We start from the raw sequence: 18,334 nt of genomic DNA on the forward strand, positions 1-18,334 counted from the left end.
CACACACACACACACACAATGGTGACAATGGTGGTGCATTCATAACTCATCTCTATGCATTAATTCAATTAAAGCAACGGAAAAGGATAGGTTGTTTTTCAAAAGATTATCAAGTGAGGAAAAAAATATGGCTAAACTATGTCTACCATTTACTGATTATTATCACTATATGGGTGATTGATGTGATGATAGCCTACATTAATATTGAATAGATTGTGTTTCTATTGTTGATTGACATTGTAAGTGATTTAAATCCCATATTGAATATTTTTTTGTCATGGAATAATGTCTTTCTCTAACACACACACACACACACACACACACACACACACACACTCCAGAGTTTGTGCTTTGACAGCTCTGGGAATTCTTCTGGTATGAAGAAAACATTAAATTGGTCGGATATTTCACTCGTTGTCTGAGGATGGTGGAAAACATCCACCTGTCCTGGGTGAGAGAGAAAATAGGTAACCTCACTGTTATTGTGGACTCAATAAAACTATATGGAACTCAATACTGTCTATGACCCATGTGTTTTTGATGATATGATTGTAAAGTTAAAGATTAGTAAGTATAGTATTGGTCTTCAAGTGCTTCAGCTACTTATAATCTTTGTAAAAATGTTTGTTTAAAAAAAATGTACAATAGACATAGACAAATAGACAACTGAACATTCCACAGACAGGGATCTACTAAACGAGACATGGCATTGGCTGGAACTTATAGTTGTATTTTTTTTTGCAATCGCTAGGACCCGTTTCTCAATACTTATGTCACTTTTTCAAAACTCCTCACACAGTGAGCACAACAGCAGTCTGTGGAATAAACTGTGGATAATTTTTCATTGCTTTGGCACAAAATGCATTCAATGTCTACATCTTTCAAATTTCATGAATTATTTTCTCACTCAGACACAACCACCACCAAAACTCTATGTACCTACAGGCCAATTTGCACATGTTTACATACTCTTTTCAAAACTGTTAAACTTAAATTCAAAACCTAACATAACACAAAATTGAGTAAGACAGCAATTTGCTATATTTCTACAGTAATACAGTGTTGAAATATATTCCAAATCAAAAAAATGAAATACTATCAAAACAATTAGACCAACCACAGCTGTTTCCCATTGCAGCTGAACACCTACCCAGGTGTTAGTCTTCAATTTCATTACCATCTATACAAAAGGGGACATTGACCAAGCCAGAGATAGAGAAGTGGCTGACAGAGGAAGAAGAGTGGCTGGGAGCGGGAGAGGAGTATTTATGCGTGGTGGAAGAAGACTGAGAGGAAGATCAAGAGCTATTGTCTCAGATAAGATTAGGGCTACTATAATTAATAATGTAATAAATCATGGTCTATCAAGGGGAGGGGCTGGTCTGAGAGTGTAGCCAAATGTGCAACACTCAACATGGCATCTATTGTGAGACATTTCTGGCAAAACAACAGGTAAGATGTGCATTCTGTAAGGGCATCTGACTGAACTGCACATTACAGAAGTAATTGAGCAAAGCCTTCAAACCTACTTATGCCATTGTTTCTGATGACCATATCAACGATTGCAGTTTCCTGCACAGCAGTGAAAAATCCTACCTCTCAGTGGGAGGTAACCGTTGGGTCCTAAGCAGAAAAACAAAAACAATGACACCGAAAACTCACAGAGATTCGGGACAGAGTGTTGGCAGACAACATTACATTTGGAAATATTCACAATGTAACAATAACAACTATTTCTAGAGTCCTGAAACAACATCAAGTCAGGATGAAGCAGTTGTACACTGTCCCCTTTGAGAGGAACTCTGAACGAGTCAAGCAACTCAGGAACCAATATGTCCAGGTAAGATGACTATAAAATACAGAACTGGTTTTGAACAAAAACCAAACAGGGCAGAGGCACACAATGGCATGTTTTCAGGTATAATGTAAACTACCGTGATAGCCTATCTCTTATGTTGCCTTGTAGATTTATTTTAGAGAATCATGGAAATTGAAGCCAGGCAAGCACCCCACATATTCATCTTTGTGGATGAGGTTGGTTTCAACTTGGCCAAAACACGGCATCGAGGAAGGAATGTGATTGGGAAAAGAGCCACAGTGGATGTCCCGGGCCAGATGGGACAACATCACAAAGTCTGCAGCAATATCCTCTGATGGATTTCTGTTACACAAACCACTAATTGGGCCATACAACACCGAGCGTCTCCTTTCATTCCTGGATGACCTCTATGGAAGGGTTGTGCCAGGAGAGGAAAGGGTTGCAGTGAGGCGAAATCGGCCAACGTTTGTAATTGTATGGGACAGTGTGACATTTCACCACTCCCGTGCAGTCACAGAGTGGTTTGCAGCCCATCCCTGGATGGTGTCACTTTTCCTCCCACCTTACTCTCTATTCCTCAACCCATAGAGGAATTATTTTCCTCATGGAGGTGGAAGGTTTATGACCACCATCCACGTGATCAAATGTCCCTCCTGGACGTAATGAATGCTGGGTAACTGGACATATCTGCAGAAGATTGCCAGGGATGGACCAGGCCTGTCAAAATATTCTTTCCTAAGTGTATTGCCCAAGATGACATAAGATGTGATGTGGATGAGAACCTGTGACCAAATGCAGATGACAGGGTTGACTAGCATTGCTACTGTATCTGTATTGGTAGATGGTGTATATACAAATTCTTGTATTTTGGAATCACTCAATGCCAAAAAATGACATAAAACATATTAAAGCATATTGCATCATGTCTGATTCATTCCTGTAACATATTCTGCAGTGAATTCTAAACAGTAGACAGCTGTTATTCTTGTTTTGTAAAGACATTTTACAAAAGAAAACATTATGTAATGCTACCTGTTGTTAGTGTTTTTTAGGTGATTGTTTTATGAGTGACAAAGTGTGCTTGTCGGGTGACAACCTTTGCGAGTGTTATAGAAGAATTAGTTGATTTTGAGGCTTGTATGAACTGTTCTGGTAGTTTTAGTGCATTTTGGATGTGAAATTAACTGCTGTGCCAAACTGAAAGTTGATTAGGAGAACTGTGTGAAGAGTTTTGAAAAAGTGACCCAAGTATTGAGAAATGGGTCCTAGAGATTGTAAAAAACTGTAATGCCCAACCTTCAACATAAAGAAAAATTACAAATTAAAGGCAACAAAAAAACCACCAACTCAGACACATGAATTCCAACAAACATTAATGACATCACACTTGCTCATCACACTTGCTCACTTGCTACTGTGTCCATACCCATCTTGTTTGTTCTCATAATAACATTTCTCATAATAACATATAATAATAGGCTAATAATAATTGGCTTTGATATGAGTATGAACTATGAATCTGAGATGTGATATAGAGCCCCACAGTGGACGTGTCATAATACCCATAAAACCTAGCTGTGTGGGGGGGGGGGGGGGGGGTAAATACAGGCGAATATATTGATAAACGTCACCTTGTCTGAGAGGGATTTACACGGTTATCAAAACACCACACCAGGGTAAGCCTACACGAAACATAGCCCTTAGTTGAAGTGTTTCCCCTATGGGAAAAATGGTGAAAAAACTATTGGAACCATTTCCATGTTTGACCGCTAGGCTTTATGGGTATTATGACACATACTGTGGTACTCTATTGTGGATCAATTAAATCAGCTGAAATGTTACGCGTTTACCAGCAGATGGCAGAAACATATAGGCCAAGTGTGACTGTCTGCTGCTACTGTATTATCAGAATGGAAAATCAGTTGTGTTGGTGGATTGATTGCATCAGTGTGAATAATTGGTACCCACTCTCAGATTCATCTATCAAAAACAAGGATTTGCTATCAGTTGTTGCAGTATTTAGACTATACTGTGTGTTAGAGCAGGGCTGGAGCAAAAACATTGTTGTCGCTATACATTTTTTGGTGATCTTGCATTGCGCTTTGTGTATTACTGAAATAGAATAGGTAGAATAGATTTAGTCCTATGGTCACGTCTTGTAGTTCCCTCCCCTATTTATCTCTCTCTCTCTCTCGCTCTCTCTCTCTCTCTCTCTCTCTCTCGCTCTCTCTCTCTCTGTCTCGCTCTCTTGCTCTCTCTCCCTTTCTCTCTGTCTTGCTCACTATCTCTCTCTCGCTCTCTGTCTCGCTCTCTCGCTCTCTCGCTCTCTCTCTCGTGCTCTCTCTCTCTCTCGCTCTCTCTCTCGTGCTCTCTCTCTCTCTCCCTATCTCTTTCTCTATGTGTGTGTATGGACACACTGTCACGTTCTGACCTCTATTTCCGTTGTTTTGTATTTATTTAGTATGGTCAGGGCGTGAGTTGGGTGGCAGTCTATGTTTGTTTTTCTATGTTTTGGGGCATTTCTATGTTTTCGGCCTAGTATGGTTCTCAATCAGAGGCAGGTGTCATTAGTTGTCTCTGATTGAGAATCATACTTAGGTAGCCTGGGTTTCACTGTGTGTTTGTGGGTGATTGTTCCTGTCACTGTGTTTGTTGTCACAGGATAGGCTGTATAGGTTTTTCACGTTCCGTTTGTTGTTTTGTAGATAAGTTATTTCATGTATCGTTCATTTTCCATTAAAGAACATGAGTAACCACCACGCTGCTTTTTGGTCCGCTTCTCCTTCTACAGACGAACGTCGTTACACACACCAACATTTCTACTACCCTTATGTTCTTCTACAACATTCTTGCTCTAATGGGGCAAGTAGATCAAAAGGAAAAATCTGAAACCAAATTCCAAGAAAACATCTCTGAATCACTGATTAAAAGTAATCATTAAAATGATTTTTGTTATAGGTGAGTATTAATGTGCTGGTGTTTTGAGACCTTATACCGTAGGTAACTCTTCACTCCAGATGCCTCGCAGATTGCCAACAGGACTCACAGAGCTGTAACCATAGCCGCTAATATCTCCCCCTGTAGCAAAGTGAAATTGTTTACCAGTAGGCGGACAGTAGCCTTGACTTTGGATCAAACAATAGGCTACATGCATTGAATAGTGTGTTGGGCTGAGCTCACAAAGGGTATATCCCCAAGCATCGAGATGGCAAAGGCCTTTGCATTATGAGTGAAAAAAGGGGTTCAGGTTTAGTTAATGCCTTAAGTCATTTTTTTGTATACTTTGAAGGGTTCATGAAAAGTATAGTCAACAATACGAAATATATACAGCATTTTGGATTCGTTGGCTGTCACAATGACCACTTGGTCTCTGTATTTTCATTTGGTAAGTCTTAATAGAACAGTAATGTCAGTTACTGTTTGTAACAGCCGAGTGTTTATGACATCTGTTATGTCATTGTTGACACCATGGCGTATAGGCCTTAGTATTAAAGTTGCAATCTGCGATTGCTACATTCCTTTTGGGGGGATTTTAAATGAATGATGTCTACCCATTGATTCTTAAAGAATATAACTTAGTTGAACTAAGCTCATCATGAGTGCTTAGTTTATGTCTAACCCATCACAACCCCGAAATATATGCTTGTTTTAACTCCATTGTTTGTAAACAAAGGTTATTTTGTGAGTTGTGTGGGCTTCAAAAGGAAAATAATTTTAGCTAATGTGTTAAAGTTTGTTTGCTCAACAAACTTTGCTTGAAATTAGTTGATTTTGAAAAAGCTTGTTGAGTAAAATTACAAATTCATGTTTGCTTTTGGAAGGCAACACTGTAAAAAAGCCAACCTAAACTGTTCCCTCTGCTACCAGAGTACCGGGTCTCGGACCAACAGGCTCAGATACCCAATTCATAAGACTGCTAAATAGCTAATCAAGTGGTTACCTGGTCTATCTGCTTTGCATTATAGGTTGAGTCTGACTTGTTCAAACTTCAACACAAAATATGTTTGTGTGTCAGATATCACCTATCCCTAACACATGTTTTTGGAAAGATGTAAACGTAGGCCAATCTTTGAGAAAAATGTATTTGATTTATTTAACAGAAAATAAAAGTTGCGCAACCTCAATATTCCTGCCTGCCCTGTGTTGCTATGGATGATGGGATGGGTGCAGATTAGGTCGTCAGCGATGGTCCCTCACACTCCAGACTGTGGGGGGGGGGGGTTGTAACATATGGAATTGTTTTAAGATGGTCATACCATGGATCATTTAGCTATTTAATTTGAGAATTTTAGGTCCCCCTTAGGTATTAAAAATATATACAAAAAAATAGGCCTTTACTATTATACCCCATAGAAATGCATTGAATAACACATTCATAAATGGCAAAAAAAAAAAAAAATCCCAGAATAAACGTTTTTTTGTTTGGGGCAAATCCAACACAACATATCACTGAGTACCACTCTTTATATTGTCAAGCATGGTGGTGGCTGCATCATGTTATGGGTATGCTTGTCATCGGCAAGGACTAGTGAGTTTAAGATAAAAAAGAAACAGAATACAGCTATAAGCACAGGCAAAATTTCCCCTTTTATTTGGGGAAAAAAACGTCTTTATTGCAATTTTCTTTGCAGTATTACTTATGTGTCTTGTTGCAAACAGGATGAATCTTTTGCATTTATATTCTGTACAGGCTTCCTTCTTTCCACTGTTATTTAGGTTAGTATTGTGGAGTAACTACAATGTTGTAGTTACTTTTTAAAGTCACTATTGGCCCCATGGTGAAATCCCTGAGTGGTTTCCTTCCTCACAGGCAACTGAGTTAAGAAGGACGCCTATATCTTTGCTGTGACTGGGTGTGTTGATACACCATCCAAAATCGAAATGTATAACTTCACCATGCTCAAAGGGATATTCAGTGTCTGCTTTTTTTTTTTTTACAGAAGGGTGTATATTCACAAAACTCAAAATATTAATTGGAAATGGTCTGTATTCTCTAGAATACAGCTGAAGTCGGAAGTTTACATACCCCTTAGCCAAATACATTTAAACTCAGTTTTTCACAATTCCTGACATTTAATCCTAGTAAAACTTCCCTGTCTTAGATCAGTTAGGATCACCACTTTATTTTAAGAATGTGAAATATCAGAATAATAGTAGAGAGAATGGTTTATTTCAGCTTTTATTTCATTCATGTCACGTTCTGACCTTAGTTCTTTTGTTCTGTCTTTGTTTTAGTATGGTCAGGGCGTGAGTTGGGTGGGTTGTCTATGTTAGTTTTTCTATGATTTGCTTTTTCTGTGTTTGGCCTGGTATGGTTCTCAATCAGAGACAGATGTCAATCGTTGTCCCTGATTGAGAACCATATTTAGGTAGCCTGTTTTCTATTGTGTTTCGTGGGTGATTGTTTTCTGTTTTGTGTCTACACCAGACAGGACTGTTTCGTTTTGTTCATTATTCGTTGTTATTTTGTTTAGTGTTCTTATGATAGTAAATTATCAATATGGACACTTACCACGCTGCATTTTGGTCCTCCTCTTCTCCTTCATAAGACGACCGTTACAGTTCATCACATTCGAAGTGGGCCAGAAGTTTACATACACTCAATTAGTATTTGGTAGCATTGCTTTTAAATTGTTTAACTTGGGAAAAACATTTTGGGAAGCTTTCCACAAGCTTCCCACAATAAGTTGGGTGAATGTTGACCCATTCCTCCTGACAGAGCTGGTGTAACGGAGTCAGGTTTGTAGGCCACCTTGCTCGCACACACTTTTTCAGTTCTGCCCACAAATCTTCTATAGGATTGAGGTCAGGGCTTTGTGATGGCCACTCCAATACCTTGACTTTGTTGTCCTTAAGCCATAACTTTGGAAGTATGCTTGGGGTCATTGTCGATTTGGAAGACCCATTTGCGACCAAGCTTTAACTTCCTGACTGATGTCTTGAGATGTTGCTTCAATATATCCACATAATTTTCCGTCCTCATGATGCATCTATTTTGTGAAGTCCACCTGTTCCTTCTGCAGCAAAGCACTCCCACAACATGATGCTGCCATCCCTGTGCTTCCCGGTTGGGATGGTCTTCTTCGGCTTGCAAACATCCCCGTTTTTCCTCCAAACAAAATGATGGTCATTATGGCCAAACAGTTCTATTTTTGTTTCATCAGACCAGAGGACATTTCTCCAGAAAGTACGATCTTTGTCCCCATGTGCAGTTGCAAACCATAGTCTGGCTTTTTTATGGCCGTTTTGGAGCAGTGGCTTCTTCCTTGCTGAGCGGCCTTTCAGGTTAAATCGATATACTGTGGATATAGATACTTTTGTACGTGTTTCCTCCAGCATCTTCACAAGGTCCTTTGCTGTTGTTCTGGGATTGATTTGCACTTTTCGCACCAAAGTACGTTCATCTCTAGGGGACAGAACGCGTCTCCTTCCTTATCGGTATGACGGCTGCGTGGTCCCATGGTGTTTATACTTGTGTACTATTGTTTGTACAGATGAACGGTGTACCTTCAGGTGTTTGGAAATTGCTCCCAGGGATGAACCAGACTTGTGGAGGTCTACAATTTTTATTTGGAGGTCTTGGCTGATTTCTTTTGATTTTCCCATGATGTCAAGCGAAGAGGCATGGAGTTTGAAGGTAGGCCTTGAAATACATCCACAGGTACACCTCCAACTGACTCAAATGATGTCAATTAGCCTATCAGAAGCTTCTAAAGCCATGATATTTTTTTCTGTAATTTTCCAAGCTATTTAAAGGCACAGTCAACTTAGTGTATGTCAACTTCTGACCCACTGGAATTGTGATACAGTGAATCATAAGTGAAATAATCTGTCTGTAAACAATTATTGGAAAAATTACTTGTGTCATGCACAAAGTAGATGTCCTAACCGACTTGCCAAAAATATAGTTTGTTAACAAGAAATTTGTGGAGTGGTTGAAAAACAAGTTTTAATGACTCCAACCTCAGTGTATGTAAACATCCGACTTCAATTGTATAACAAACGTGTCATGTGAAGATTTCCCCTGATGTGGATGGACCCTTTTCACACAGTGACAGCACAAATATCCAGTAACAGCAACACCCTTTCCATTGTATGTGTCACTGATGGACTCTACCTCAGCTCTGCCTATTCCTACAGATGGACTGGAAGTGCTTTTGCCAGACGGCAGCCTCAGTCGTATGATGGGAAGACAGTAATTGAAGACCGTAATTGGCTAGGTTTTGTCTGACCTGTTCAAACTTCAACATTGTACCTGTTTGTGTGTCAGATATGACCTATCCTATCTGCCATTGGTAGAACAGTGACTGTGTGTATGTGTTCACAGAAACATTTATGGCACCAGCACATGGAGACTTGCAAGATGATGTGATGAAGTCCAGACTGACAGACGGGCTTGATACTGATGTCTCTGAATGGAGAAAGACCTGGCACTCGGCATAACATTTTTACTAGACACAACTTTTTCTTGTATTGTCTTTTTTATTATTGAATTGAATGATGTCAGTCAATATGGGGAAGGACATTTCCTCCAGACGTGACGGTTGGTTTCATCAGACCAGAGAATATTGTTTCTCATGGTCTGAGAGTCCTTCAGATGACTTTTGGCAAACTCTAAGAGGGCTGTCATGTGCCTTTTACTGAGGAGTGGCTTCCGTCTGGCCACTCTACCATAAAGTCCTTGGTAGAGTGCTGCAAAGAGGGTTGTCCCTCTGGAAGGCTCTCCCATCTCCACAGAGGAACTCTGGAGCTCTGTCAGAGTGACCATCGGGTTCTTGGTCACCTCCCTGACCAAGGCCCTTCTCCCCCGATTGCTAAGTTTGGCCGGGCGGCCAGTTCTAGGAAGGGTCTTGGTGGTTCCAAACTTCTTCCATTTAAGAATGATGGAGGTCACTGTGTTCTTAGGGACCTCATGGCTTGGCTTTTGCTCTGACATGCACTGTGGGACCTTATATAGACAGGTGTGTGCCTTTCCTAATCATGTCCAATCAATTTAATTTACCACAGGTGGACTCCAATCAACATCTCAAGGATGATCAATAGAAACAGGATGCAGCTGAGGTCAATTTTGAGTCTCATAGCAAAGGGTCTGAATACTTATGTAAAGAAGATTGACTCAGAGGTGTGAATATGTATGCAAATGAGATATTTCTGTATTTCATTTTCAATACTTTTACAAAAATGTCTAAAAACATGTTTTCACTTCGTCGTTATGGGGGAAAAAAACAATTGAATAAATGTTGAAATCAGGCTGTAACACAACAAAATGTTGTCACGCCCTGACCTTAGAGAGCCTGTTTATTTCTCTATTTGGTTAGGTCAGGGTGTGATTTGGGTGGGCATTCTAGTTTTCTATTTCTTTGTTGGCCGGGTATGGTTCCCAATCAGAGGCAGCTGTCTATCGTTGTCTCTGATTGGGAATCATACTTAGGCAGCCTTGTTTCCACCTGAGGATCTTATTTTTGCACAGTTGCTGTATAGCCCTGCAGAACTTTATGTTTGTTGATCTTTTGTTGTTTTTTGGTGTTCATCTAAAATAAAGTAAGATGTACACTTTCCACGCTGCACTTTGGTCTCATTCTTATGACGGACGTAACAGAATATCCCACCACCAAGTGACCAAACAGCGTGCCCAGGAGTGGAGGACATCCTGGACCTGGGAGGAGGTAATGGCAGGGGGCAAGACCCTGCCATGGAAGCAGGCGGAGGCAGCGAGAGAGGAATGGCGACGAGATCAGGAATCTTGGACATGACGCAAGCACGAGAGGCAGCCTCCCCAACAATTGGGGGGGCACAAGAAATGGTCGGCAGAGTTGAGGGGTGAACCAGAGCCAAACAGGGAGTTGAGTGAGGAGCTTGATGCAAGATTCCGGAGAGAGGTGCTGGCGTTGAGAGCGCTGCAGAGCGGGCGTGCTGAGGAGCGTGACACCAGTCCGGTGTCATGTGCACCGGTTTCAAGCATCTTTCCTTCGGTGCGCCTCCCCAGTCCAGTGCGTCCTGTGTCTCCTCCGTGCACTCGCCCTGGGGTGTGTGTCACCGTTCAGGCACCATGTTATGCGGTTCTACGCACCGTGTCTCCAGTGCGCCTTCACAGCCCAGTGCGTCCTGTGCCAGCGCCCCGCACTTGCCGGACTAAAGTGAGCATCCAGCCAGGACGGGTTGTGCCAGCTCTACGCTCCAGACCTCCAGTGCGCCTCCACAGTCCAGTACGTCCTATGCCTCCTCCCCGCACTCTCCCTGAGGTGTGTGTCATCAGCCCGGTGCCACCTGTACCGGTCCCACGCATCAGGCCTCCAGTGCGCCTCCACAGTCCAGTACATCCTGTGCCTCCTCCCAGCACTCGCCCTGAAGTGCGTGTCATCAGCCCGGTGCCACCTGTACCAGTCCCACGCGTCGGGCCTCCAGTGCGCCTCCACAGTCCAGTACGTCCTGTACCTCCTCCCCACACTCGCCCTGAGGTGCATGTCATCAGCCTGGTGCCACCTGTACCGGTCCCACGCATCAGGCCTCCAGTGCGCCTCCACAGTCCAGAGCTTCCGGCGACAGTACCCAGTCCAGAGCTTCCGGCGACAGTACCCAGTCCAGAGCTTCCGGCGACAGTTCCCAGTCCAGAGCTTCCAGCGACAGTTTCTAGTCCAGAGCTTCCGGAGACAGTTCCCAGTCCAGAGCTTCTGGCGACAGTTCACAGTCCAGAGATTCTGGCAACGTTTCACAGTCCGGGACCTCCAACGACGGTCCACAGTCCGGAACCTCCTGAGGCAGTCCACAGTCCGGAACCTCCTAAGGCGGTCCACAGTCCGGAACCTCCTGAGACGGTCCACACCCCGAAGCCTCCAGTGATGATCCATGGCACGAAGCCTGCAGTGATGATCCATGGCCCGGAGCCTGCAGTGATGATCCATGGCACGAAGCCTCCAGTGAGGATCCAAGGTCCGGAGTCTCCAGCAACGGTCTGCAGTCCAGAGCCCCCAGCGACGGTCTGCAGTCCAGAACCTCCAACAACGGTCGGCAGTCCAGAGCCTCCAGCGACGGTCTGCAGTCCAGAGCCTCCAGCAACGGTCTGCAGTCCAGAGCCTCCAACGACGGTCGGCAGTCCAGAGCCTCCAGCGACGGTCTGCAGTCCAGAGCCTCCAACGACGGTCGGCAGTCCAGAGCCTCAAGCGACGGTCTGCAGTCCAGAGCCTCCAACGACGGTCGTCAGTCCAGAGCCACCAGCGACGAGCTACGGTCCGGAGCCTCTGGCGATGATCCACGGTCCGTTTCCACGGAAGCGGAGGGATCAGCAAGCGGAGCGGGGTCTGCGCCCCGAACCGGAGCCGATACCGAGGCTAGATGCCCACCCGGACCCTCCCTCATAGAGTCAGGTTTTGCAGCCGGAGTCCGCACTTTTGTATGGGGGGGGGGGGGGGGGGGGGGGGGGGGGGGGGGTTAGGTCAGGGTGTGATTTGGGTGGGCATTCTAGTTTTCTATTTCTTTGTTGTTTGTCTCTGATTGGGAATCATACTTAGGCAGCCTGTTTTCCACCTGAGTTTGTGGGATCTTGTTTTTGCACAGTTGCTGTATAGCCCTGCAGAACTTTACGTTCGTTGATCTTTTGTTGTTTTTTGGTGTTCATCTAAAATAAAGTAAGATGTACACTTTCCACGCTGCGCTTTGGTCTCATTACGACGACGGACGTAACACTTATGGTTGTTTTTTTGCCATCGTGAAGCCTGTGAGGGCGTTGGATATCCCATGTATATGGAAAAGTCCTAATATGAATACATAGTTATGGTACACATTACATATATATAACGTGTGAACATGTAGGCTGAGCAAACATTTAACAGAAAACACACAAAAAACATAAAGAACGTACTTCTTTGTACTTTGAGGTGCTATGCCTTTTTAGGGCATTTAAGCTCCTACTCATCCCCTAATGTACCACAAATCTGTGGATTATGTCATTGTAAATACATTGGAGAACGACTGCCACTTAAATAATCTGGTCAAAGTATAGTGGTTGTGGGGCTCTGCTTGGGGAGAGTGGATCCACCGAGAGACCGAAGTGAGATGAGTGGAAGCACCAGACATACTTCCAGGAAATAGCCAATAGCCACCATTGGATCTTAACTATAATGGCAAACAAGGAAGAATAATGACTTGACTTTCTCTCCGATATTCATTTGACAGTAGGTTTGCAAGTCACAAATGATTTTTTTATTACATTGTAGTGTCCGTAAATCCTTATTTTCCTCTTTCCCAAGCCAAGCGTGTCCCTCTCCACCACCCCTCCAAGTTTCCCTCCCCCCTTTACCCACCTAAGCCAAGCTTGGGCGACCCTCCCATCCTTATTCACCCAAGCCAAGCTTGTCCCAACCTCCCTTCCTTGCCCACCCTTACCCACCCAAGCCAAGCTTGTCACAACCTCCCTTCCTTGCCCACCCTTACCCACCCAAGCCAAGCTTGTCCCAACCTCCCTTCCTCGCCCACCCTTACCCACCCAAGCCAAGCTTGTCCCAACCTCCCTTCCTCGCCCACCCTTACCCACCCAAGCCAAGCTTGTCCCAACTTCCCTTCCTCGCCCACCCTTACCCACCCAAGCCAAGCTTGTCCCAACCTCCCTTCCTTGCCCACCCTTACCCACCCAAGCCAAGCTTGTCCCAACCTCCCGTCTTTTCCCACCCTCCCTTCTTCTCAGGCACATTTATACCCATCTATACATTGACTTACTCGTCCATTCTCCTTCTTTCACATGCAACGTACACCCAATGCAACCACACATCCATTCTCTCCCGCCCGCCCTCCTAAACCATATCAAATCAAATGTATTTATATAGACCTTCGTACATCAGCTGATATCTCAAAGTGCTGTACAAAAACCCAGCCTAAAACCCCAAACAGCAAGAAAACTCTCTAGAAAGGCCAAAACCTAGGAAGAAACCTAGAGAGGAACCAGGCTATGAGGGGTGGCCAGTCCTCTTCTGGCTGTGCCGGGTGGAGATTATAACAGAACATGGCCAAGATGTTCAAATGTTCATAAATGACCAGCATGGTCAAATAATAGGTCTGGGACAGGTAGCACGTCCGGTGAACAGGTCAGGATTCCATAGCCGCAGGCAGAACAGTTGAAACTAGAGCAGCAGCACAGACAGGTGGGACTGGGGACAGCAACGAGTCATCATGCCAGGTAGTCCTGAGGCATGGTCCAAGGGCTCAGGTCTTCAGAGAGAGAGAGAAAGAAAGAGAGAAAGAGAGAATTAGAGAGAGCATACTTAAATTCACACAGGACACCGGATAAGACAGGAGAAGTACTCCAGATATAACAAACTGACCCTAGCCCCCCGACACATAAGCCAGTGACTCAGCCCCTGTAATAGGGTTTGAGGGACAGACAGCAAGGGCGGTTCATTGCTCCAGAGCCTTTCCGTTCACCTTCACACTCCTGGGTCAGACTACACTCAATCATATGACCCACTGAAGAGATGTGTCTTCAGTAAAGACTTAAAGGTTGAGACCGAGTCTGCGTCTCTCACATGGGTAGGCAGACCATTCCATAAAAATGGAGCTCTATAGGAGAAAGCCCTTTCTCCAGCTGTTTGCTTAGAAATTCTAGGGACAATTAGGAGACCTGCGTCTTGTGACCGTAGAGTACGTGTAGGTATGTACGGCAGGACCAAATCAGAGAGATAGGTAGGAGCAAGCCCATGTAATGCTTTGTAGGTTAGCAGTAAAACCTTGAAATCAGCCCTTGCCTTGACAGGAAGCCAGTGTAGGGAGGCTAGCACTGGAGTAATATGATCAAATTTTGGGGTTCTAGTCAGGATTCTAGCAGCCGTATTTAGCACTAACTGAAGTTTATTTAGTGGTTTATCCGGGTAGCTGGAAAGTAGAGCATTGTAGTACTCTAACCTCGAAGTAACAAAAGCATGGATACATTTTTATGCATCATTTTTGAACAGAAAGTTTCTGATTTTTGCAATGTTACGTGGATGGAAAAAAGCTGTCCTTGAAACAGTCTTGATATGTTCTTCAAAAGAGAGATCAGGGTCCAGAGTAACGCCGAGGTCCTTCACAGTTTTATTTGAGACGACTGTACAACCATTAAGATTAATTGTCAGATTCAACAGAAGATCTCTTGTTTTCTTGGGACCTAGAACAAGCATCAGTGTTTTGTCCGAGTTTAAAAGTAGAATGTGTGCAGCCATCCACTTCCTTATGTCTGAAACACAGGCTTCTACCGAGGGCAATTTTGGAGCTTCACCATGTTTCATTGAAATGTACAGCTGTGTGTCATCCGCATAGCATTGAAAGTTAACATTATGTTTACGAATGATATCCCCAAGAGGTAAAATATATAGTGAAAACAATAGTGGTCCTAAAACGGAACCTTGAGGAACACCGAAATGTACAGTTGATTTGTCAGAGGACAAGCCATTCACAGAGACAAACTGATATCTTTCCTACAGATAAGATCTAAACCAGGCCAGAACTTGTCCGTGTAGACCAATTTGGGTTTCCAATCTCTCCAAAAGAATGTGGTGATCGATGGTATCAAAAGCAGCACTAAGGTCTAGGAGCAGGAGGACAGATGCAGAGCCTCAGTCTGATGCCATTAAAAGGTCATTCACCTTCACAAGTGCAGTCTCAGTGCCATGATGGGGTCTAAAACCAGACTGAAGCATTTCGTATACATTGTTTGTCTTCAGGAAGGCAGTGAGTTGCTGCGCAACAGCCGTTTCTAAACATTTTGAGAGGAATGGAAGATGCGATATAGGCCGATAGTTTTTTATATTTTCTAGGTCAAGGTTTGGCTTTTTCAAGAGAGGCTTTATTACTGCCACTTTTAGTCAGTTTGGTACACATCCGGTGGATAGAGAGACGTTTATTATGTTCTACATAGGAGGGCCAAGCACAGGAAGCAGCTCTTTCAGTAGTTTAGTTTGAATAGGGTCCAGTATGCAGCTGGAAGGTTTAGAGGCCATGATTATTTTCATCATTGTGTCAAGAGATGTAGTACTAAAACACTTGAGTGTCTCTCTTGATCGTAGGTCCTGGCAGAGTTGTGCAGACTCAGGACAGCTGTGCGTTGAAGGAATACGCAGATTTAAAGAGGAGTCCGTAATTTGCTTTCTAATAATCATGATATTTTCCTCAAAGAAGTTCATGAATTTATTACTGCTGAAGTGAAAGCCATCCTCACTTGGGGAATGCTGCTTTTTAGTTAGCTTTGCGACAGAATCAAAAAGACATTTCAGATTGTTCTTATTTTCCTCATTAAGTTGGAAAATAGGATGATCGAGCAGCAGTAAGGGCTCTTCGATACTGCACGGTACTGTCTTTCCAAGCTAGTCGGAAGACTTCCAGTTTGGTGTGGCGCCATTTCCGTTCCAATTTTCTGGAAGCTTGCGTCAGAGCTCGGGTATTTTCTGTATACCAGGGAGCTAGTTTCTTATGAGAAATGTTTTTAGTTTTTAGGGGTGCAACTGCATCTAGGGTATTGCGCAAGGTTAAATTGACTTCCTCAGTTAGGTGGTTAACTGATTTTTGTCCTCTGACGTCCTTTGGTAGGCAGAGGGAGTCTGGAAGGGCGTCAAGGAATCTTTGTGTTGTCTGTGAATTTATAGCACGACTTTTGATGCTCCTTGGTTGGGGTCTGAGCAGATTATTTGTTGCAATTGCAAACATAATAAAATGGTGGTTCGATAGTCCAGGATTATGAGGAAAAACATTAAGATCCACAACACTTATTCCATGGGACAAAACTAGGTCCAGAGTATGACTGTGACAGTGAATAGGTCCAGAGACATGTTGGACAAAACCCACTGAGTCGATGATGGCTTTGAAATTTGCTATCGTAAATGTTAGCAACACCTCCGCCTTTGCGGGATGCACGGGGGATATGGTCACTAGTGTAACCAGGAGGTGAGGCCTCATTTAACACAGTAAATTCATCAGGCTTAAGCCATGTTTCAGTCAGGCCAATCACATCAAGATTATGATCAGTGATTAGTTAATTGACTATAACTGCCTTGGAAGTGAGGGATCTAACATTAAGTAGCCCTATTTTGAGATCAAATCAAAATCAAATCAAATGTATTTATATAGCCCTTCGTACATCAGCTGATATCGCAAAGTGCTGTACAGAAACCCAGCCTAAAACCCCAAACAGCAAGCAATGCAGGTGTAGAAGCACGGTGGCTAGGAAAAACTCCCTAGAAAGGCCAAAACCTAGGAAGAAACCTAGAGAGGAACCAGGCTATGTGGGGTGGCCAGTCCTCTTCTGATACCTCCCAGATGTGAGGTATCACGATCTCTTTCAATAATGACAGGAATGGAGTAGGTCTTTATCCTAGTCTGATTGCTAAGGCAAACACCGCCATGTTTAGTTTTGCCCAACCCAGGTCGAGGCACAAACACGGTCTCAATGGGAATAGCTGAGCTGACTACACTGACTGTGCTAGTGGCAGACTCCACTAAGCTGGCAGGCTGGCTAACAGCCTGCTGCCTGGCCTGCACCCTATTGCATTGTGTAGCTAGAGGAGTTAGAGCCCTGTCTATGTTGGTAGATAAGATGAGAGCACCACTCCAGCTAGGATGGAGTCCGTCACTCCTCAACAGGCCAGGCTTGGTCCTGTTTGTGGGTGAGTCCCAGAAAGAGAGCCAATTATCTACAAATTCTATCTTTTGGGAGGGGCAGAAAACAGATTTCAACCAGCGATTGAGTTGTGAGACTCTGCTGTAGAGCTCATCACTCCCCCTAACTGGGAGGGGGCCAGAGACAATTACTCGATGCCGACACATCTTTCTAGCTGATTTACACACTGAAGCTATGTTGCACATATTCACATTCAACCTCCCTCACACTACTATTCATGTGCACAGACACACACATACACATACACTCACACACATACACTCACCCACACCTACACCCACCCCATCCATGGAACAGTTATTGACGGCTACTTCTAACGTTACTTCATAGAGAAGAACAGTTACTTGGGGAAAGTAGAGTCTAGATTGTATTTGGGGGTGGGGGAAAGAATATTGTCTCAATTTACGATAAGCTGGTCTTGGACACTACTGTATGTCACCTAGTGTGCTTATCTTTTCCCCCCCGCTTCTGCCTCTCCTCAGTGCAGGGGGACATCCATTTCTCATTATCACCTGTTGGCATTGAGGTCATTGTCTTGACATTTCTGAAATTCGCTGGGAGCGGCTGAAGTATCTGTTGCAATCAGAGGCAAGAGCATAACATGGTGAGAAGTGAAATTTGTCTTGTGATTTGTCAGCAGTGTGTGAACGAACAGTGTGTGTCTGTGTTGTGTGTATGGATGTGTATGCGTGTCTTTGTGTGTGTGTGTGTGCGTGTGTGTGAGAGAGAGAGAGCGAGAGAGAGAGAGAGAGAGAGAGAGAGAGAGAGAGAGAGAGAGAGAGAGAGAGGGAGAGAGAGAGAGAGAGAGAAAGAGAGAGAGAGAGAGTGTGTTATGGGGGCTTGTGCATGCGCCTATGTGTGCATTCTAGGGACTTTAC

The sequence above is a fragment of the Oncorhynchus clarkii genome, chromosome 25, assembly GCF_045791955.1.
Source record: "Oncorhynchus clarkii lewisi isolate Uvic-CL-2024 chromosome 25, UVic_Ocla_1.0, whole genome shotgun sequence".
NCBI lineage: Eukaryota > Metazoa > Chordata > Actinopteri > Salmoniformes > Salmonidae > Oncorhynchus > Oncorhynchus clarkii.